This window comes from Lepisma saccharinum, chromosome 8 (genome assembly GCF_977018435.1).
Source record: "Lepisma saccharinum chromosome 8, izLepSacc3.1, whole genome shotgun sequence".
Taxonomy (NCBI): domain Eukaryota; kingdom Metazoa; phylum Arthropoda; class Insecta; order Zygentoma; family Lepismatidae; genus Lepisma; species Lepisma saccharinum.
This window is the reverse complement of record NC_139236.1, coordinates 31140230-31163061: the sequence shown is the minus strand read 5'-3', so window position 1 is coordinate 31163061 and position 22832 is coordinate 31140230. Positions and strand designations below refer to the sequence as shown.

The 22832-nt window shown below is 40.3% G+C and overlaps 1 protein-coding gene across 1 annotated transcript in view; it reads left to right on the top strand.

The window, feature by feature from the left end:
- The first annotated feature begins 236 nt into the window (after positions 1–236).
- The window catches only part of LOC145991401 (uncharacterized), a 59996-nt gene continuing 37400 nt past the window's right edge, over positions 237–22832 (top strand). The window contains exon 1 of the mRNA XM_083127389.1: positions 237–280. The gene's annotated coding sequence lies outside the window, so the exon portion shown is untranslated. The remainder of the gene's footprint in view (positions 281–22832) is intronic.

Below are 22832 nucleotides of genomic sequence, written 5' to 3'. Positions count from 1 at the left end.
AGAGAAAAGGCCAAAACAGAAGAGAAACGTTACTTTGGATCTCAGCTAAGGTCATGCTTCGGATGCTACCCCCCCCACTCCTTTCCGAGTGTGTCCCGTCCCTTCCTCCCTCGCCATTTGACTACGGAGAGCATTCGGCAAACTGGTGGGGAGAGAGAGAATGGGACTTGACAGCTTATATGAGATCATGCAATGGTGATTTCGGCGGCAGTCGTCGAGCAGTGACGATACGGCGAAGTCAGATCTTTCCTCTGGGACATTTTGCGGGAATTTATGCACGGTGAGTATTCTTGTTGCTGGACACTGGATTTTTAACAGTACACAATTATCCAATTTATTGAATTGAAACGAATCTTGCAATTATATATATGTTATATATATATAATGTATTGTATGTGTATGTAATTTACTAGATGACCAAGCATGACAATTATTGCAGGATAAACCTGTGTGCCTTATCCGTGATAATACAAACTTTCCAAAAATTATGAAATATATTTTCTCTTTAGAAATCTCCTTTTTAAAAGGTGACCATTCATTTTCCCGGGTTCGAGTGTCGGCTTGGACATGGATACTCTTGGTCCCTTCATCAATTTAATCTAATCATCAATCATTCTTACCGTCGCTATTAGCCAAAAGTGGGAGAAAACGACATAAAATAACAAAAAATACAAATAAGCCTTTTAAAAGTCTGCAAAATAACTGGAAGAACAGTTGTTAGACTGACTGCAGAGTGACTTCCTAAAAACTATTATCCCTTTTGCCTTTATTGTTTAAGCCAATGGGTGTAGCCAGTGGATGGCAAGGCGATCTGGAAAACGACTGTTGAAGAATTTCATCCTTTTCATTGTGCTTTTTCTTACGTGGAAAGTAAAATAAATTCCATTCCCTTTTCAAATAATTCAAATTAAAGCATTGCGCTTCCTGAGAAAACGTTGTTTGCCTCTCCCGGAAAAAGCGTTGTTGTCTTCCCCAGGAAAGAAGGTGTGTTTGCCCCTCTCTGGATAAATGTTTGCACTTCCATGTTTCAACCATTGACTGTTCAAACATTTTAATCCACAACTTACACCATGCTATCTTAAGAACACCTTTAGCTATGCTTACCTACAATGATAAAATTTTGCCGTATAAGACTGGATTTGATATTAGACTCTCACCAATGCAATTAGATATTGTTCCAAAACTTTGATATGATATTTGTAGTATTTTCTAGAGAGTTTTTATTGTAAATTTATTCTCTCAATTCCCAACGTGAAATAAAATGAACAACACGATTGTCCTTTGTTTGGCGATTGTAGTTATTAAATCTTTTAAAATGCTTTTTGACTTTTCATGCTCATGCTGAAAAATGCTTACGTATTCAAAGACATGAGATATAACTACTATAAGTACTCCTATTGTATGTGGTTTGGTTTTCACACACACACGCACACAAACACACATACATACAAACACACATGAAAACTTCTAAAGCCGCCACGAGAGTGCAAAGTCTAACAGCCAATGCAACCTTACGACAATTTCCTCAACCAAACACAAGCGCCATGCGAGTATGAGATAAACCACTTGCATTCTAACCTCAGTCACTTGTGTGAGCTGCTTAGCAATAGTAACGGTCTTAGGTTCTTACTTTTGTTATTAACAAACAAAAATTTTGAATAATAGTGGAGTCAAAGCAGTTGATTCCCAAAATATGAATTATTTATTTTACTTTGCTACAGAATGACAAATTTATAATGAAATTGTCTCATCTCCATCTCGTTTCCAGAATGCAATGTTCTGGTAGATAGAACACTGACACTCTCAAACCAAACCTAGCGTTGTGCGCAATTGTTCTATCCGAAATTTCAATAATTAATTACAGCATAAGTACCTAACGAAACAACTACTCCTTTTTAGAGAGATTTCAACATATCAGCCTTTGCAATCACACAAACTTTCAGCCCAATGGTGACAAAGGTTCAATAAATATATCATGTCAAACTTTGAAGTGTTCTCCTGAAAAAATAAAAAATTGGGCATAGAACATTTACATTCTCAGTGGACAATATACTATGTATTTAATTGATACGACTTGTTTTTATACTGCTGAAATCCTGAAAGCGTACAAGTCTCTGTAGACATATAATTATGTTTCTAGCCAGTGGCGAAAACTATATATACACCGAGTGCTATAGTGTGCTGCTCTTGTCTAAGGGGTGGGTGCTCAGCTGGTATTGAACAATTTTGTCAAAATAGTGAGAGTGAATAGAAAGATGTGTAATCCATATGCGCATACATTCGTTCCTACATACCTAGGTATATACTTCAAACATGAAGGAGTAGTTGGCAGTGCTGTAATCCCAAAATTTTCAAAACCATATCTTGATATATTTCTGATGCCTAAAATGATCAAGATCTGCGTCTGAGCTATCGACTCATTCAAGAATATTATTCGCCTCAAAATATTCCCACTATAAAATATTTGTTAATGAAAATTGCTGTGCAAACTAAAATGACAGATTTGAGGAGACATTTTTGCGGTCCAGTATAACTGATGCCAGGGTCCGGTAAACAAATGTTTTATGTGATTTCTACTTTTATGCGTCTTGTATAGTACAGTCACTGACACTTCTGGGTTGTAGCGGTACCATGGAAAGTCAATTGGACTGTTACAACCCGACTGTACACGGACTGGGAATCAAAAGAAGTTAGTACCTAAAAAGGCAATCACTCCTTTCACTTCAGTGACGACATGGCATTGAAGTTAACTTGTCGACAACATATGATAGTTAAACAATTACTTAATAACAAATCAATATTTTGAAAGGCTACTGTTCTTGAGCGACACTTCTTGCCCCTTGATTACAAGGCGACGACACTACCACCGCGCCATTGGCGAGCCCCCCTCCCCCCCGTGCACTGAGGAGTAGCGAGTCTATTAGTGATAGATCAATCGATCTCACATCTTTTATTTTTTCAAATCACAAATATTTATTGTCTTGCCGATGCCACAGAACTCATAAAGATCCCCCATGCCTCGGTCGTAATTCGAACCCGGGACATTTGACGTCGTAACGCGTTGTACTAACCACTCCGCCACGGAGATCGGCCTCCAATGTTGAGTTCTGACTACCCTAAGCCTCCCTCCTTCGGTATGGCTATGATGCTTGCGTGTGTGTTTGTGCGCAAGTGTAGGAAATGTGTGAAGAAAATCAAAAGATAGTTAAGTGTAATCCAACAAGGTTTTCAATCACCCGAAATATACGCCTAAAGTTTGGTTATTAGCCTAAATACGCCTAAAATTGGGTTATTTAGCATTTATTTTCTATCTAATTGCGACGGTGAGGACTAATCTTTTATACTATCTGGCATAATGTTAGATGCAAATCACGTTTTAGTCTTGAAGTAAAACTTCGTAGATGATTCAGGTATTCGCAAACGCGGAAATCTAAGGTTTAGTGCTAAATTATCACTTCCATTGAAATAAATTAATCGTTTCGTTTGTATTGAAACAACACTTCAATATGTGTGTGTAGTGGGTGGGGTGCGCGATGTATCAAAGGATGTACTTATAATTAGTTGTTAGCCTAAGTGCCGTGGTCACAACACGTTACTGCAAAAATATGGATAAAATTTTGGTATTTTCACTGTACGTATATAATTAAAAATTTTCCAAGACCTATATTTTTACTATGTACTACCAAACTTGTAACTCAAAACCCATAGATTTAAAAATTTGTTATTTGCAACTTTTGGCCCGTCATAAATTGTAACGCATGTAACCATTGGTGGAGCCAAGCATGGGATCACTGAACCCGGGCCTAATTTTGTCTAATAATCCAGAAATATTGTTCAATACAAGTTGCAAAAGACTTTGTGACGCACAGTACTCATCTTGAAAATCATACTTTCATTATTCAGGCTGAAATTTTAGTTCGGAAGTTACCAGTGGGAAACTACGATAGCGAGAATAATGTGAGACAAGGACTTGTTCAGTGCAACAAACAAATTCGTTTCTGAATGAATACGGTCTTCTGTAACTCTTCCAGAAAAACCGAAATCGGCTAATCGTCCATGAAAACTGCTGTGAATAACTGCTATAGACAAACGATAAGAACAGTGTATAGAACGCTCCAGAACAAGCGTCAAATTTGTTTGCAAGTAGGTCCACACGCTTTCCAAAGTACATGATTTTGAACTGCGAAAATATTAATAAAATACACATACAACAAATTGCGTTAATGGATCAGAAGTACTATTTGTGAATATTGTTCAATTGTGTTCAATTGCTAACTAGTGACAGAGTTGTCATATCACTACCATATAACCTTAATTTCCAACACACCCTTTATTTTTAAATATCAATTTGGGTCCCACTAGAAAGAAAGCCCAAATGTTGCTACGAGTTATCGCTGCTTTGGAGTATTGATCCAGGTTTAAATTTGAGAGCAATCAATCGACGTTTATCAGTGTTTATCAATTGCAACTTTTGGCTAATCGCGAAGAAAACCCAGTCGGGATTCGAACCCGAGACCTTTGGAGTCATATCGCGCTTAGATAGCAATTCCGCCGCGGAGATCGGCCTGTGGTTTACGACGCGATACATTTTTTTTAAAAAAAATACACAATACTTTCTTATTCTTATCGTGTTCCACAAATTTGTATTTTACACAAGCTCCACTTGGAAGTATCGTAATTCGTTTCTTTATACAACATTTTTGCCCAACGAGCAGTTTGACCACCATCATTAAATTGTTTTTAATTATAATTTTCTATTGCTTTATGTAAATTAGGCTTTCATTCTTCTGCAATTAATTTTAGAAAACGTTAAAATTGCGTTGTATACATTACACATTACTACTAAATTCGTTGACTGTACACCAGTGGCGGCTGGTGCTCTGGCTCTATGGGTGTGCACTTTAGCCTTGGCTATATATTTGTTTGAGTTTATTTTTTAGATCCACCTTATGCATAGAAAAGCTTTCTTGCTCGGAACAACAGTGTGAGCGAAGATATCATATAAATGTCCCTCGATTTACGATGATGTGTGGGCTGTTTCCACTCCGCCACACGATCGCGAATGGAATGAGATTGCAACACTGCGTGAACACAGCACTGGTGGTGCTCGTTAAGCCCATAATACTGCAAGCTACAGGCGCCAATCATTCTCTTTCCTTGCGTACTGCAAACAGCGGCATCAGAGAGCACTGCCAGTTGTGCGAAACGAACGAACTTCAATCTGCAGGCGCTCGTAACACGAAGATATGGTCGCCGCTTGGGCGTGGGAACGTTTGATGTTTTGTTTGAAGGAGATAGTATTCAGTGAATAAGTATAATAAAAATCAATTGCATTACAGATTTATTTGGGTGTACACGTGGAAACTTTTAAATCAACCTAGCTCTGTATGTAGTTTCACGTCAACATCTTGTGTGAATTTGGTTGCCGGATGAAATGTCGTTCTCCAGAGACTGTTGATGGATACTGTAAGATGCAATGAATGCATATACAGTATATAGTGCAACTGCTCCCACACGTCCCCCAGTAAACGCCGCGATACTGAGGGTACCCGTTAAAAATGAGACTTTCAAATAGCAAAAATAATATCGACAAGTCACCTGCGTTTGAGTTATCGATGAAATTTACCGATAAGTTGCTGTTATCGTGAGGTTCCAAGTTATTGCACTGCCACTTTGTCCCACTGCAACTATGAAACAGTTACGGCAACCATTGCAGACAGAACACAGTGTTGTTGCATCCGTCCTTTGAGCATGAGAGCGGAACAGGCGAATCAAACCACGTGGCAGCCGATGTCTTCTGTTCTCCTATGCAAGACTTGTCAGATAAAATGCAATCCATGCTAAATGCAGAATGATAAAAGTGTCTTCGCAAGAGCGAAGGGGGAGGGGAGGAGAATCCGTAACGTATGTGTATCTCGTTCATTGTAAACATCGTACCTAGTGTGGAAGATATCCCGGAGCGATTTTACAATACCGGGAATTTATCCATTTTGTTTGAAATTCGGCATACTCACTAATTTTAGCCCCCTAATCACGAATCTGCAGTTAAAATTTGGCGCTCACACGTGGAAATAGCAAAATAATCTAAATTAAGTTCTTATTTCTACACCCTCGATTTCCAAATTTCCCACCGATTCCGGGCTCCGCCCCTGGGGTAATTGACCTACCGCCCCCAGCCGCTAACGCGGCCACGCCTCCGCTCCGGCTCCCCGGCTATCTCTATAGAGTCCCTGTTAAAGGCATGTTAGAAATTGGCCGGATTCACCTGCCCCCAAATAAGCGCCAAATGTTAAGTGCAGATTCGTGATCACAAGGCCCAAATTAGTAAGTATCCCAAATTTCAAACAAATTGGATAAATTCCCCGTATTGTTAAATTATACCGATATCCCTATGATCAGAGCATGGCCCCACACATGCTTCTGCATTGTGTTCAATTTCAACACTCGCCCTCCGTAATATGTCCATTAAAGGGACGAGGTCACTCTCCTTCGGTTGTGCGGACTAGGGATGGCCAGATCCGGATCCTGGCGGATCCGAAATCCGGATCCGGTTGGTAAAATTTTTCGGATCCGGATCCGCGGATCCGGAATTTTCAGATCCGGATCCGGTACTTTCGGATCCGGATCCAGAACTTTCGGATCCGGATCCAGAATTTTCGGATCCGAATCCAAAACTTTCGGATCCGGATCCGGTACTTTTGGATCTGGAATTTTCAGATCCGGATCCGGATCCAGAACTTTCGGATCCGGATCCAGAAACAAAAAAACACGTATTTCTTCCTTTGGGCCCCTCTATACACCTACCACGTTTCATGGAAATCGGAAGGGAACACAGGGGTCAGATCCCCACTTCAATTTGTCCTCATCTTGACATTTGAGGGGAGGTTGCCCAATAGAACAGATTTTTAGCCCAAACAAAAAAAACACGTATTTCTTCATTTGGGTCCGTTTATACACACACCTGCCAAGTTTCATGGAAATCGGAGGGGGACACAGGGGTCAGATCCCCAGTTCAATTTGTCCTCATCTTGACAATTGAGTGGGTTTTGCCCTGTAAAACCGTTTTTTAGCTGAAACAAAAAAACACGTATTTCTTCCATTGAGTCCCATTATACACCTGCCAAGTTTCATGGAAATCGGAGGGGGACACAGGTCAAATGCACACTTAAATTTGTCCTCATATTGACATTTGAGGGAGTGGTTGCCCCCTAAAACAGTTTTTTTAGCCGAAACAAAAAATACACGTATTTCTTCATTTGGGCCCGTTTATACACACACCTGCCAAGTATCATGGAAATCGGAGGGGGACACAGGGGTCAGATCCCCAGTTCAATTTGTCCTCATCGTGTCAATTGAGTGGGTTTTGCCCTGTAAAACCGTTTTTTAGCTGAAACAAAAAAACACGTATTTCTTCCATTGGGTCCCATTATACACCTGCCAAGTTTCATGGAAATCGGAGGGGGACACAGGTCAAATGCACACTTAAATTTGTCCTCATATTGACATTTGAGGGGGTTTTGCCCCCTAAAACAGTTTTTTAGCTGAAGAAAAAAAAACACGTATTTCTTTCTTTGGGCCCGTTTATACACACACCTGCCAAGTATCATGGAAATCGGAGGGGGACACAGGGGTCAGATCCTCACTTCAATTTGTCCTCATCTTGACATTTGAGGGGGTTTTGCCCCCTAAAACAGTTTTTTAGCTGAAACAAAAACACACGTATTTCTTCCTTTGGGTCCCACTATTCGCCTGCCAAGTTTCATGGAAATCGGATGTAATTATATAACACTGCATATATTATAATGTTTTATTTTAATTTGTAAAACTGTAACTGTAGAACAATTGTATAATTTTTGTATAACATTTCTATCTTGTTATATGTGTTAAAGGTTTCATCCTGGATTTGAATGTCTCACATTTATGTATGTTTTCATTTCCAATACATGAATACATATTCGTTTCAATGGCATTTAGAAAATCACCTCTGACATTTTATGTTAAACAAGTAAGATTATTTTTGTGCACGAGTGTGTTAGCCGATGCGTAGCAAAGTATTTTAGGAACAACACTTGAAAAAAATTCTTGTAGGACTAACTAATGGAAAATTTCTTTGTAATCGAAGATCTTGATACCTTTTAAGGTGTGGTAATATTATAATGGGATTGAGATACGAAACTCTCGGATCCGGATTCAAAAAATCCGGAATTTTCGGACCCGGATCCAGATCCGAACTTTCAGACCCGGATCCGGATCCGGAATTTTCGGATCCGGATCCAGATCCGTAACTTTTGGATCCGGATCCGTTTGGCCATCCCTAGTGCGGACCTGTGTCCTCTTGGGTTTGAGTTTTGTTTTAAGTCCACTTTATGCACAGATATGTTAATCGGGACAGTACCTACAGTTTAAAGTGGTGTCCGAATCCGGGTATGGAACCCGGGACCCTTTGATTACAAAGCGACGATGTTAGTGCTGCAATCGGGGAAGTTCCCCCGTGTCCTCGTGAATACAAGCAAAGTCAAAGGAACTGATTCCGTGATACGGGATTAGCCTGCGATATCACTGTGTTCTTGTTCTTCAGTTGTATATTAATACAAGTACTATCGAAATCTTGTTATGAGCATACATTTTATATTATTCCTACCGGTGTGTGATAATAAAAATGTCTTCGAATTTGAATCAATTTTAAGTTAAGTTTGCAGACGTGTGAAATAGAATGTAAGAAGCATGGAAAAAGTGGAATAAAACTTAGGATCATAGCTGTAGACTGCGGATGCTCACCCTAAGGCAGCAGTCTGTCAACCCTGAAGTTTACAAATCGATGCACACCAGTGTATATATATACAGTCCGACTGCTCCACCCTGAAAGAAATAGTCGTCCGCCCAACTCTAGAATCCTGACTATGGCACTGCTAAAAATATACACCTATAACCCATGCAACTAGTACAGTATTAAAGCACATTTAATCGCGTTGCACTCTCGAATTCCTGTACTTTATGTGCATGAAACGCGCCTACAAGGAGGATGGGGAGAATGAATCCTCCCAAAACAGAGTCTCACCCCCCTGTAGCCCCCCTCATATGTTCTAGCACGATAGACGCATTTCGAACGAAAATATGGAAAACGACGTTTTCTTACATAATAATTTCCATTGTAAAACTTTGGCAAGGTCATTACACAATGTTCAAGTGTATTTCCTACTTAGTAAGCTCCCAAGATACTGTGTTCCAAAATCGTAGGGAGGAGGGGCTGCAATGGCCACTAACAATTTGGTACTAATTATTTGGTCAATCATGAGTTCAAACTTGGGGTGTACTAAGGGGTACCTTCCATGTAGGCGCCCAAAAGTCAACCTCACTTCCACGCAGTACACCCTGGACTGCATTTTGCAGACGAACGAGGCTCTGGCGACTTCAGAGTTTGTCCAGTATAATTTTGTGTGTGTTGTCCTGTCTTTTGTCCTTGTGTGTGCTGAGTGCCCGTTTACAGCCTCAGCTTTTAACAGAAGTCAGAATATTTTAAGATTTTTAGTTATGCAACGTTAGAGTTGTTATTTGTAATGGTAAGGGGCTGGCCCCCGTATAATGTGACGGGTGCAAAATAGCCTTAGTGTTGACGCACCCAAAATTTTAAATTCAAATTCAAAATTCAATGAGTTCAAACTTGCTACGAATTTCCTCAATATGTTAACATGCATTGCTACAATCGATAGACTCAATTTGGTTATAGTTGATGTATGCCGTGGTGTTGAAGATGTTCATATATTTTTCTCATTACTTGAACAATTTATGCCAGGTTATCTAGAATTGTTTTTAAAAGTGTAGGAAGAGAACACATTACAAAAAAAATGAACTGAAACCTACTTGTGAAACAAGGAGGATTTGCCAAATTGCTTCCTGTGTGGCAGTCAGAGCTATATAATGTTCCGGTAATTCTTTTGACTTTAAATCAGATTATAACGACTGAAAACTACTCAGAGAAAACGAATGAAGCGAGAGACAGACATTCTGGATCGGATACACTTTAACTTTGTAACATTCTGTCTTCATCTCTTTCGTAATTTTCTGAAAGACCTGAAAGTTGTTTTTGATAATCTGCAGAAATCTGAGTGTGATCTTGCAGTTGCTGGTTCTCTCTCTTTGGAAAAACACATTATCTTCGAATAGATAATAATACTGCCTTTCAGGGTAGAAATGAAGACGTTTGCAGATGAAAATAATACTTCATGCACCGTAGTAAATTAACGAAACCGAAAACTTCCAAAAGGAAACTTACAGTATGTGAAAGCAAAAGATTTATATATATTAAAGTTGGTATCTATTTCCCAGTTCTTGGTCGCCTAATTTCTGAACAGAAAAGTGATGTGTTAATTGAAGCTCACTGCTGTTGCGATTTGAGCAGTTTACAGTCAGAGTTAAAACTGATGCTAAAAGTTATGGTACGCTATGAGGCAGAAAGGAAACTCAAAGTAATGACTCTTCAGAAGCTTCAGAAGTTGTCTTTCACGAACTTCATAAGCTTTGTGCTATTGTAATGTGCATATCCCATCAGCAGTTGGATGTGAAAGAATATTTTATAGCTTGCGACAAATTAATTGAAAACCTTTGTAATCGACCTGGTAACGAGAGGATGACTGCTCTATTTATTCTGTCTTTTGAGGAAAAAAACCCAAAATCTTTGGATTTAAACAAAGTTGTAGATAATTTTGCAGCTGCCATAAAAACAGACGTAAGGTAGGGGGCCTAAATATCGTCCCCTAATCACTTTTGCTTACCTGGAGACCATATTAAATTACGTAAGAGCTCCAAAATTCTATATTACCTTCGTCAACTATCTCTTTACCTGGAAACCAAGTCAAAGCGCCTGTATAATCAATTGCTAGTACCAAAAAACAATAATTTCGAAAGTAATCACATATCGCAAAACCCCAAAAAAGAGTGCCTAATTCCGTCCCCCCAAAACAATGTCGGAAAAAGAGAGTAATAATGATTTGCCAATATATTCATGTTACTTACAAAAGGTCATTACAAAAGTGAACATAATGAACATAATTAGTTGGATGTGGCGAACTGAAAACAAATTTAGAACTACTCAGAAACAATATTATCTTTACTTGAAAAAAAAAAACAATAAATGTAAGTTATTTCTTGTTTGTAAGATAAGCCTTTAGCCTTCGAAGCAAGTATCACAAAAAAAATGCATTGTTTTTGGCGCCGGAGCATGTTTCGTGAAACTATATGAAAGATTTGTGCAGAGGATCCTGTGGACGAAATTAGGAAAATGACGGGGACGAAATTAGGAACAAACCTCAAACTAACATTTCGGTTCCTACCTTTTCAACAAGTGACCTTGACGGAACACAACGCACACACCCTTCTATATTGACAACGTACCAATGCCAACGACATGCAGCGAATATAAAACCTACTCTTATACTGGCGTAAATGACTGCTAACAATGATATTGCAAGAACTCACCGTATCACGAAACTGAAACTTCTTTATTACACCGGACCATAAAGTGTCTTGAGCCCAAAATTTTCACAGCTGGCTCTGTTTGCCTTCCCCAATCCTGAAATGCTGGCGCCGATTGCGCTCCTAGCTATAGGGCCGAGATACCGAGGGGGACGGAATTGGGTGCGGGGACAATATTCGGGCCCCTACCTTATCTTATTGTAGTTTCTTCTTGTGGTACATTTTCTCATTTCAGCAAAAAAGTATTCACACTCTTTATATAGGAATAGTGTTACGTGTAGTATGTATAGGCCCTACATGTAATATTTATACCTTTGTATCTGACTGTAAAATGTGTCACTGATAAAATTATATCGTAGTAAAGTATTAAATAAATACCTTTATGGTCGGTATTAGTTAGCCCCAAGGTCAAGGTCTTATGTCGAGTTCTGTCTATTAGTGAATGGCAATCCTTTTATTGGGACTGAGTCAAGAGTTGTCTAATATTTTTAAATGGCATGTTGGTTTAAATTACTCGCATCTCTACATGTCCTTCCCACACTGTCTCAGTAATGGATTGTGCATCCACACCACGCATGCGTAGGTCAGGAGGGTCCAGATCAGAACTTGAAAAATGTTGATCCTGCTAGCCACCGACAGCATTTGGTTGCGAAAGATTGAATATAGTTGTCCTACCCGACGATTACCCCGATCTGCTAATGGCCGCGTGCACCAACGCCGATTATTTCGAAGTTCAGATGAACGAGATCAATTGTAATCCACTCTAAATGAACTTGGTTTAAAGATTTGCATTGCACCAACGAAAACGACGTTCAGGAGATTCCGTTCAACTGATCCGAGATTAATTTGTAAGGCTATACCTGATTGGTTGGCTAAAACAAATGACAATCAAGAACCCAATAGAGTAATGTGATGTGTTAAAGTATCAACATGTAGGAGAAGAAGATAATTCGGGCTGCAAACTTCTATGAATTTGAGAGATGTACTAATCAACCTTCTCAATATGTACAAGGATGTAGTGGAGTGTAAAAAAGAATAATATTAAAAAAAGAACTGACGGTACAACACAAAAGAGAAGGAGAAAGCATGGAACCTTCTTCTACGGGACTTTAATGCCATACCAAATGCATTCGATTTTGAGAGAACAGCGTATGCTGAACCTCGCGCGCTAAATAAAGATATGTTATTATTATTTCTATTATTACTGTACTGTGGTAAGTATTTGAATTTTTAATTCCTTAATTCTTATGTATTTATATTGTCGTGTCGTGTAAACTGGTGTAAATAGCCAGTAACATGTATTTTCGTAAATTTATACAATCATATTTCCAACACCATGTAGCAATATCGTAAACATTGCTGTGTTATAATTTACCTTGCACGTAATATATGACATTTATATATGTGTTGTGTTCTGGGATAGAAAGTACAGTATTTATAAACATTACGACTTTGCACCACAGAACCACAAATTATTATTATTATTTTGGCAGTTTTTAGTTTACATAGTTCTCGAATTATCAGCATTGTACATCCAACATCTCTAACGTTTGCACGCCCTCGATATCACTTTCCGCTCTTTTTATATTAAAAAACAACTGCCTGCAGTCGAAGCGTCAGTATCGTGAACCAGGATCAGACACCAAAACGGTCGCGAATGGCCGATCAGAAGATAATCTCGTTTTGATGTTCCTAGATCGCGATCAAGTGTTGAACCGTCTTCATGCAATGGAATTTTCCAGTGATCCTTTCCCGATCCGAGATTAAAATTTGATCTTCGTTCGTGCACACGGCCATGAGTCCATGATGTGATCTTTGAATGTGAGGCTCTTGTCCATTAGCAGGCCAAGATACCGCACCCTATTTGCGTCTGGAATCTGGTTACCATGGGGTTCTAGGGCTGGTTGGAACCGAGGCCTTCTTCGTGTGAAGAGTACTGCCGAACTTTTAACCGCGTCCACTCGCATTCTCCACCTTGTTGTCCATTCCTCGTAGGATCGAAGGTATCTTTGCATTAAGTTTCCCAGTACTGAAGGTTCGTTCACTTGAGGTGAACGCTGCAATGTCACCCGCATATACTGCCAAAGTTGTTTGTCTGTCGGTACGCATATCTGCTACGTACAATGCGTATAACATCACGTTGTCTCGTTGAAACGGAGGATGAATTTCGGGCCAGTCAGGAAAGAGTGAAGCATATGGAATTTCCTCGGTGCGAAACCAGACATCCCCCCCTCCCCGCGCTTGTTTCGGGCTGACGCCGTCACTGTTTATATGAGCAAAGAGTAGTTTTAAAAACAGCATCATCAACAACAAAAAAAAACAACTTGTACGTAGAACGTGGATGAATGAGTTAAAACTATTGGGTGTGACGGCACATAATGCAATTTTGCACCCTTCCAAATATACGAGGCTCTCACAAATCCATTCACTGCTATATGGGACATCATTTTATGAGCGGTGCAGGGTAGCAGGTACATAAATTATGCTTCTGGCTGGTCGAGATCTAGAATGAATGGAGCATCGTTATACAGGGTGTTTCCGTGCTGATGATACAAACTTTCAGGGATGATGGAGAAGAGCACATGTATCAATTTGAGATAAGGAACCCTGATCCGGAAACGACTTAGTAGAAAGCTATAAGCGAAAATCGGTGTACGAAGATGTAATACTTTTATTACCTGCACAAGTTTCACAAGCTGCTACATTCACAACAGTTGTTCAAAGTGGCGTCCCCCGCTTTGCTGCAGGCATGACATCGTTGCACAAAGTTCTGGCGTAGGTACGTGTTGGAACAACCCCGGGGTCGTTCGAACAATGTCACAGGCAGCGAGAATTCTTGCCAGGAGATCCTCTTCAGGCTACTCCAAAGGGAACGCCAGAACTTTGTGCGACGATGTCATGCCTGCAGCAAAGCTGGGGGACGCCACTTTGAACAACTGTTATGAATGTAGCAGCTTGTGAAACTTGTGCAGGTAATAAAAGTATTACATTTTCATACACCGATTTTCGCTTATAGCTTTCTACTAAGTCGTTTCCGGACCAGGTTCCCTTATCTCAAATTGATGCATCTGCCCTTCTCCATCATCCCTGAAAGTTTGTATCATCAGCCCGGAAACACCCTGTATGTATAGCCAAAGGCAAATCGTCCATCACCATGTTCAGTCATTCTCTTTTCCAAGAATGAACATTGGGGGCGTGCAATCAGACGCAAAGGTAACAGTAGGCAAATTGTCCATAGCTATTTTCCTTCTTTATCATTCTATGTGTTTTTAGGGAAAGCAATTATACTTGTGCTGGATCAGAGGTTATCCTCTGCTTATTTGCGCTTTTTTGTTCAGTTCTTGAAGTTCACGTTGCGAGGCTGCGGAAGACAACTTTACCTTTCGCAGACTTTGCAGAATGTCGGCCCGTTTCGAGTTGTAAAATGTAAACATTGTCTGTCTTGTTCTTCGTCTCGAGTTCTAAATACCTATCTCGTTCTTGTTTCGGAACACAGAGCGATGCATTGAAGTGTAGACCGCCGCGTCGATGTTTGCGCTATCGGTAACGAGGCACTCGCGGCCGTTTGTCGGCATCGTAGAGTGTCGTTGAAACAAGCGCACAACAGTTTTCGTAATTATTTATTTATTTTAAAAAGTGATTTACTTACCAGATTTATAAAAGAAGGTGTTCAAACTAGCCAGTTTCAGCACATTATTTCATAAATTGGTAAGTAAATAAATCACTCTTTAAACACGTTTCGGAAACTTGCGAGCTTGATTCACGGACAGTCTACAGTGCCGACATACGGCCGCGAGAGCCTCGCTTGCCGATATCGCAAACACCGATTCGGCGGTCTACACTTCAATGGATCGTTTTATATATAGTTTAAACAACACATACAGCATGTTACCGCGCAAACTTTCACAGCCTACAGAAGTAAATTTCTTAATAACGTTCTTCTGTTTAACGCCTCGTACAGACGCACGTTTCCCACTTATGAATTGGCTATCTAATGACTATCAGCTGAATATGCCTAAATAAGTTGCATCGTAAAGAGAAAGAAAATTCAGTTTCGGTAAAATTTTAAAATACCATACCAAAGTCTCGAAAGAGTCTCGATATTACAGAGGTCTGTCTGGTTCTCGGTCTCGCCTCGAAAATTCTCGAAGAATCTGGTCTAGGTTCTCTTCTCGGTCTTTGCATGTCCGTTCATAGTCTTGAGGAAAACGCCTTCAACAATGCAACTGTTGCCCCATCATACACCGATTCAATTAGACTTGGCTGCCGCATTTAGTTCTGGTCTGTACGGTGCATTACCGTCACAATCCGAGATGACTTCATTTATAACTTTTTGCAGCCATCAATCAAAAGCGTCACCACTTCAACACGCCTCTTTCAGGCACAGGCACTTGATTCCTTTCCACGACAAGACGAGGATGTACCAGCTACAGGATGTTCAAAAAATTATGCGTATTTTTGGAAATATTGTCATTATGTTAGGCAAGGCCGCCCGCAGGTTTTTTCCTCAAGGGGGCAGCAGTGCTTAAAGTGGGGAAATGCTCATAAAGCATCCTCAGCACAAGGATAATTTGCATAGGCAGTTAATCAGCTGTCTTCCACGGCACCACTCGTGCATGTTTTTACTCTACTATTTCAACATTTGAATTATATGTTGTATTTCCAGATATCTCAGCAGGGGGGGCGACTACCCCCCATAGTCGCCCTCTGCGAGCGCTCTTGATGTTAGGAGACTCCCAGCATTTATTCCCGAGATCGGTGGCACTGTTAAAAAAGAAAGAAAGAAGAAAACCTAACCACTCGCTAATAGAAATTCGCATGAACGACAACGCTTTCAATTTGCTTTAACAAAAGACGGTCTATTTACAGATTTTCATCTGTTTATCCTATTCGATACTTCTTGGTACTTCTTGCCGCACATGCTCCTTATTTGGTTTGAAGGTCAACATGTTTCCCACACAAACCCAATATCACGATCACTCGCACTCGGTTGCACATCCACGGCGTTTTGACAGGTACTGTCCTGGCAACACACTGACGTAACAGTTGAGACTGTGCACCAACACTTGCTTCCAGCGCCATCCAGCGACGAAATTAAGAATTATTAACCGGCACACCTGGTATTCATGATGTTTTAACAGTAATTATCTAGCTTAATGATCAGCATAAAGATTCATTGACTTGGTTTATTTTACCTCGAATTTCTTCCACATTTGGCTAATCGCGAAGATGAGGATGAGGATGATTGATGATATAATGAAATTGATGAAGAAGAGGCACTCATAAAGATCACCCATGCCCAGGTAGGGATTCGAAGCCGGGACCCCTAGCGTCGTAGCGCGCTGTGGTAACCACTCCGCTACGGAAGTCTGCTCAGCATAAAGAGCTGCTTGCATCTGCCACATGAGAAATACTAGCCTCCCAGATGGCATAGTGGTAACGTCATTGCCTTGTAATCAAGGTGCCCCGGATTCGACATCCGGTGGAGGAACATTGCACAGTGATTCGGATCCCACTTTAAAATGTAGGTTCAGTCCCGATTAGCCTAACTATACATAAAGTGGGCCTGAAACAACAATTCCATTTATTTCAGTAAGAAGAAATACATGCTATAGAATACATTGGCAGCAATTTTTCAACATCCAAGTTCATGTTGACAAGATTTCAGTAAATGCGCAACTTGTGCGAAATTGTACCTAGCGTCCTTGAACATAAAGCACTGCCAAAGGGTATATTGGTTCGCTACGACCAATGAAAACCCTATTTGCCGTTCCAATCGAGATGAAGCAATACCATGTTTAGCGTGGAATTTCCCGCCGTAATGGATACCTAGCAGCCTGTGAAAAACAGTTTAGTTTCCCATGGCCCGAACGAAGTGGATCGCATTGGCTTCTCCATAGACAATGGCTACGGAAAGCCATTTCGATAAGGTACCGATCGGGGATCACGTCCTACCAAACAATCCGGGCGACGGAGCATGTCAATCCCCCATTTGACTCCCTCCCGCCGAGCTCCACGTCCACAAAGACACGATGTCCTGACGGCAGGCTTCTTTGTTTCGCTTGCGTTAACTCGCAGAATTAGTGGTGCATGGAAGTTTTCGATTGGGATGGGTGCCTGTACGAATCTCACCCCACAAAATCCTTGAAACTTAGGCTTGTAGAAATGGGTCTTCCATGTCGCACAACAGTTTTGCTACCTTGTGTTCTGACGTCAGACGAGGAATGCCTACGAGGTTAGGTTAGGCCTGTTAGGTTAAGTTCCATTAGCATAAATACAATGAAAAATTATTATTTAGGCTAAGAGAACTAAGCATAGCTAGCCTAACCTAACAACATAGGCATCTAGCCTAAAATTAAAAAGCTTTCTTCCGTGGCGTCAGAACACTAGGTTGCTAAAGTGTTGTGCGATAAGTGAGACCCTGTAGAAATAGTACCGAGATAGCCAAGTGAAAGATTGATATGAGAACGAGACGAGACCCTTCAAGACTTATAGAGACGAGACAGAACTCTGTAAAATCGTGACGAGACCGAGACTTAGTGTCCGAATTTCGCGGCCTCCTTCAAGACTGGGAAATTTTCCTATGCCAAACAGTGGCGTGCCCAGGATTTTCGATATTCGGTGATTACGTTTACATTTTTAGTAGTCAGCGCTTATTTTTCCATCTTTTCCTGCCTTTGACGTTCTTCTTCTTTAGGAATTATGGTCCAAAGTGGAGGGTTGTGATGACCCACACGAACCCATCCCCCTTGGGCACTTGGGTACTCTCCTGCTGACTTCTTCAGGATCCAGTAGCGGCGATTGGGTGCTAAAACTGAGGGGCAAGGCCAGTTTAGTTTCTTTTGATAGACAAGACTTAGTATTAAGGACATGACGGACAGTTTCCAGGTCCAGCCAGTCGCGAGGACCCGAAACTGCTCCTCCCCCACTGACAAGCTGAGAAAAGAGAGGTCTGTGTGCTGGATGGATGCAGGAAGGAGAGAAAACTTAGCATTGCGCATATGGGAGTATCTTTTTACTTGTTCTCTTTGGAATATCAAACTTCCGATGTTGTAAAAAACACATCAGCGGAAACAGAACGGGTTGAAGATTTTGTTTGTGTTACAAAAAATCGAAACTTTCAATTGATCATCCGTAACTTGAAGTTGAAATTGTCCATAAAGAATACATGGGAGTCTAGAAATAATTATTAATCACATTCTTTTACAGATAGTTTCTAGCTTAATAATCAACTTTTTTAAAAACGCTTCCACCTGCGACGTGGGGAGAAATTCAGTCTAGTACTATCCCTTTCCGAAGATATTGAAATACAAAATGCATACCTGGTGAGAAACTATCACTCTTCGCCTTAAGAGACCATAGTGAGAGGCTAGAAGTGGCAAAATGTGGAGGTAAATGTCCCCCACCCTCTCCAAATCTTATCTTTAGTCTCTACACTTAATAGATTTGTTTAATTATAAGTAAGCCATATGCTTAGCTCAGTGGCGTCTCGTCCCTTGGGACTTCCGGGGCTTAGCCCCTAACGAAAAACGGACGTATTCACGTAATTATCAATCACCATAACGCATAACTATCACACAGTCTTTTAAAAGGCGATTTTTACCCACGTTAATTCATCGTCTGTTGCAATGGATACGACAGCGCTCCTAGCGGCATTGATGTCAATTATCGCTTTCCGGGGCACGTCGCAAAGGAAGGCGTGGCCCACACCCACCTAAGCCAAGCGTCAGGTTAACCTTGCAGCAGGTTTTATGTATCAATCCGCGCGAGAACTGAGCTCAGAATCTTCCGTGCCAGTCTTTCCTCAACCGCCGAGCTGCTTACATCGGAGACACTGAGAAAATCTACAGTATTGCCAACCGCACAACACATCAAAACCCGCATGCATGTCAAGTGGATTGTATTTTTGCTTCTCTTTGTCTCCTGAAACATAACATTTTAAAAGTACTTTCTGCGCATATATTATTTAATAAATGTGTCATTAATATAAGAGCGAAACAACTTCTAAACATGAGAGCATGTGTGTATATTTCGAGCACGCAAAAATAAAAATAAACAAAGATAAAAGTAAACAACGATAGGCCCCTCTTGAATTTAATGACAAATTATTGTTTTTGGTTTAGAAAGAAATAGATTTATGAAAAACTTGGTTGCTTCGTTCGCAATACATCCGTTACTGTAAGACACACGCACTTCAAGTTGTACCACCAAAAAAGCATGATTTGTTATTGGTGATATATACAATCAGGTGCATTGTCTGTCGCTATTACTCTGGTTTCAATTTATGAATCACTTCACTAAACCAGGATTCAAATCTTGGTCTGTCTATTTGTTGCTGATAATCACCCTTCCCTTTCTTTGCGCGGAACAGTAAATATGCGCCTTCAACAAAGCTTTCATTGCCGCCAGTGGGTGAAACAATAAGCCTCCCCCTTCCCCTCATCGTCGGTTTCTTCAGCCCTGGCGGTGGTTTTGCATGGTGGTATCCTTCCATGGTTTATTCCCCCTTCCCCCACTCACCGAGTTGAAGGACGTCTCGTCCAAATAATAAACATGTTTCTTCTCACTGCGATATATTTTAATACCGCGGAGATTCTTTTGTCGTCAAACAACAAACAATCGTTTCCTCTTGCTAAACTCAAACCGCAAATCATTCAACACCCGTGATACAATTCGTGTGCACATTGACGGCAAATCACCTCACGCCCTGTTTTACTTTGATCTTGTTGCCGCAAGGAGGATTATGCATTTAAAACAACTTGCTTGACTTTGAAGAACATTTCCTTTCGGATGAAGCCCAAAATAACATTCGGGTAAAACCGCGCGCTGAACAGGAGATTCAGCCATTCTCGCCGCTCTACAATAAACATAGGGTTAAAATAGTGGGAGGTGCAACACTGGTATCAGCGATTTCACGCGCTCTGCAACGCATTCAGTCTCGCTCGACTCGCTCTAAAGTTTCAATGTCTCTTCAACGCATTACAGATTCGAGTTGGCGAATCTGCGGTTCTAAGTTCGTCTGCACAGTGATTGCAACCAATTAAGTCCATACCTGCTAATCAATGTATTATTTTGTCTGTATATTACAAATTAAATAACTGTTTTCTTGCAAGTATGCAGTTGTGTCGGAATAGAACCCGTCTCAGTGGAACTATATTCTTGCGCGCACGTTTGGATCTACATATGCTAAAACCTGCTGCAAGGTTGACCTGACGCAGGGCTTACGCTACAGTGAAGGTCACATGCTAGCAGAGAGAGGAGGGGAGAGTGCAATGGATTTGAGTGCTGATTCGGGGCTAGCTCCGTTGAATCGCGTTCGATCTCGCGTGTTGTTCTGTAGTGTTTTGGTGGTTTTCATTCGCTATGTTTGAGTGAGTTTGGCAGAGTTGATGTTCGAACACAAATTGATGAAGGACATACGCTGTCAATTACAAAACACAATGAATTTGTCCGTTTAAATAGGCATATATTAAATAGAATTATCGATTGCTTAAAATTCTGTGGTCGACATGAACTTGCTCTACGAGGACATAATGAAAGAGAACAATCTTTAAACAGAGGCATCTTCCCAGATTTATTATCCTTTCATAGAAGAGGTAAGTAACTTCGTGTTCTTTATTGTAGTGAAGAGTTGAAAAACATAAACTCTATCAGTAGATTGCATTCATTTTTTATTTAAAAGTATTTAGAGGGTACCTTTTCAAAAACAGTAAAAATGACAAACATAGTTTTGATAACTCCAGTGGCAACAGCTGAATCTCAAAGATGTTTCAGCACATTGAAGCGTATTAAAACCTGCTTAAGAAATGCAATGGGACAAGACAGACCAAATGCCTTGGCACTTGCTTACAATAGAGATAGAATACATTTCAAACATAGAGGGCTTCAACGAAAAAGTAATAACAAATTTTCTGAGCAGAAGAACAGGAGTCAACGTTCTTTTGTAATCATGTGAATTGTCATTATATTTTAAATTCTTTAAAAAAATAAGTCCAGTTTTGTAGTTTAGAAGATAAATACCCGTTTTTTCTGTAATTCATGTAAGTCATTACATTTTAAATTCTTTCAAAAAAGTAATCCAGTTTTGTAGTCTAGAAGAAAAAATACCTATTTTTTGTAATTCATGTGAATTGCCATTATATTTTAAATTCTTTAAAAAATAAGCCCCGGCCAAATTTGAGGCCACGAGACGCCACTGGTTTAGAGGTAATATATTCAAAATAAAATTCTGTTTTTCGAGGGTTCGTCGTTGTGTCGAAACTAGACGTCTTACAGAAAAACTTTATTCACCAGAGTTGTTTGCATTAATAATTGTAATAATGTTGTACATATTAATTACACTGTATATTTCGAGATTCGAGGCGAGACCGAGATTTGCCCTTGGAGACCGAATCGAGAACAAGACGAATGTGCGTATATCGAGACGAGACCGAGAACGAGAAATACATTTACAACTCGAGACGAGACCGAGATTCTGCAAAGTCTCGTCTCATCTCGATACCATCCTTATGGGTTCGGATAAAATGTAACAAATCTTCATATAGTCCTCCCTAGATTATTTTGCAAAGTTGTTAAAACGTTGTGTATGGGCCAGGATTTATATCAGATTGAACAGTTCAATAGAGATGCATTTTTCACGATTGCTTAATTTTAGATGTTCAAGTTTGTGTTGGTTGCGGGGGTGATAGTCCTTTACTGTTATTAATTAAAGAATACTCGCCACTGCGATTCTATATGAATATGCATCCATGCTCGTATCCCACCTTGTATGCCATGTCCTCATATGACTAAAAGAAAACTCACACATCAAGAATTGAACTTAATATGAATATTACAAAATTACATGTTACTACACTTGTATATACGTAACAAACTTCATCTGTTCATGGTTCGGTCCCATGCATACTATCTTGCCTCTTGGCCATTATGTATCAATTCACCATTCACAAGTTACGTGATAACAGTACCTCTTTGTCAACAAATCAATTATAACCTTTGTAGAATCAATTACAACGTAAGCAAGGAAATCATTCAACTAAAGACAATTAAATGTAATTCGTTCCGGTGAACGAAAAGAAGTCGTTTGAGACAAATCTTTTGTCCCATCGTTCCGTTACACAGCTCATCAGGCAAGCAATGAACGGAAAAAACAATCAACCGTGGCAAGCGCCGGACAAGTGACACGCGCCTTCTAAAAATCTCATCATTCAGCTCCACGGAAGGTTTGTACTTCTTTTGTGCGTGCCAAATCTTCTCCAGAAATTACCAACCGATCTTCTGCAAGTTCATTGGTTCAGAAGAATGAAGAGACTGAATGAGAGGGAGCCGTTGCACAGATTACTAATTTATCGGTAGGGGTA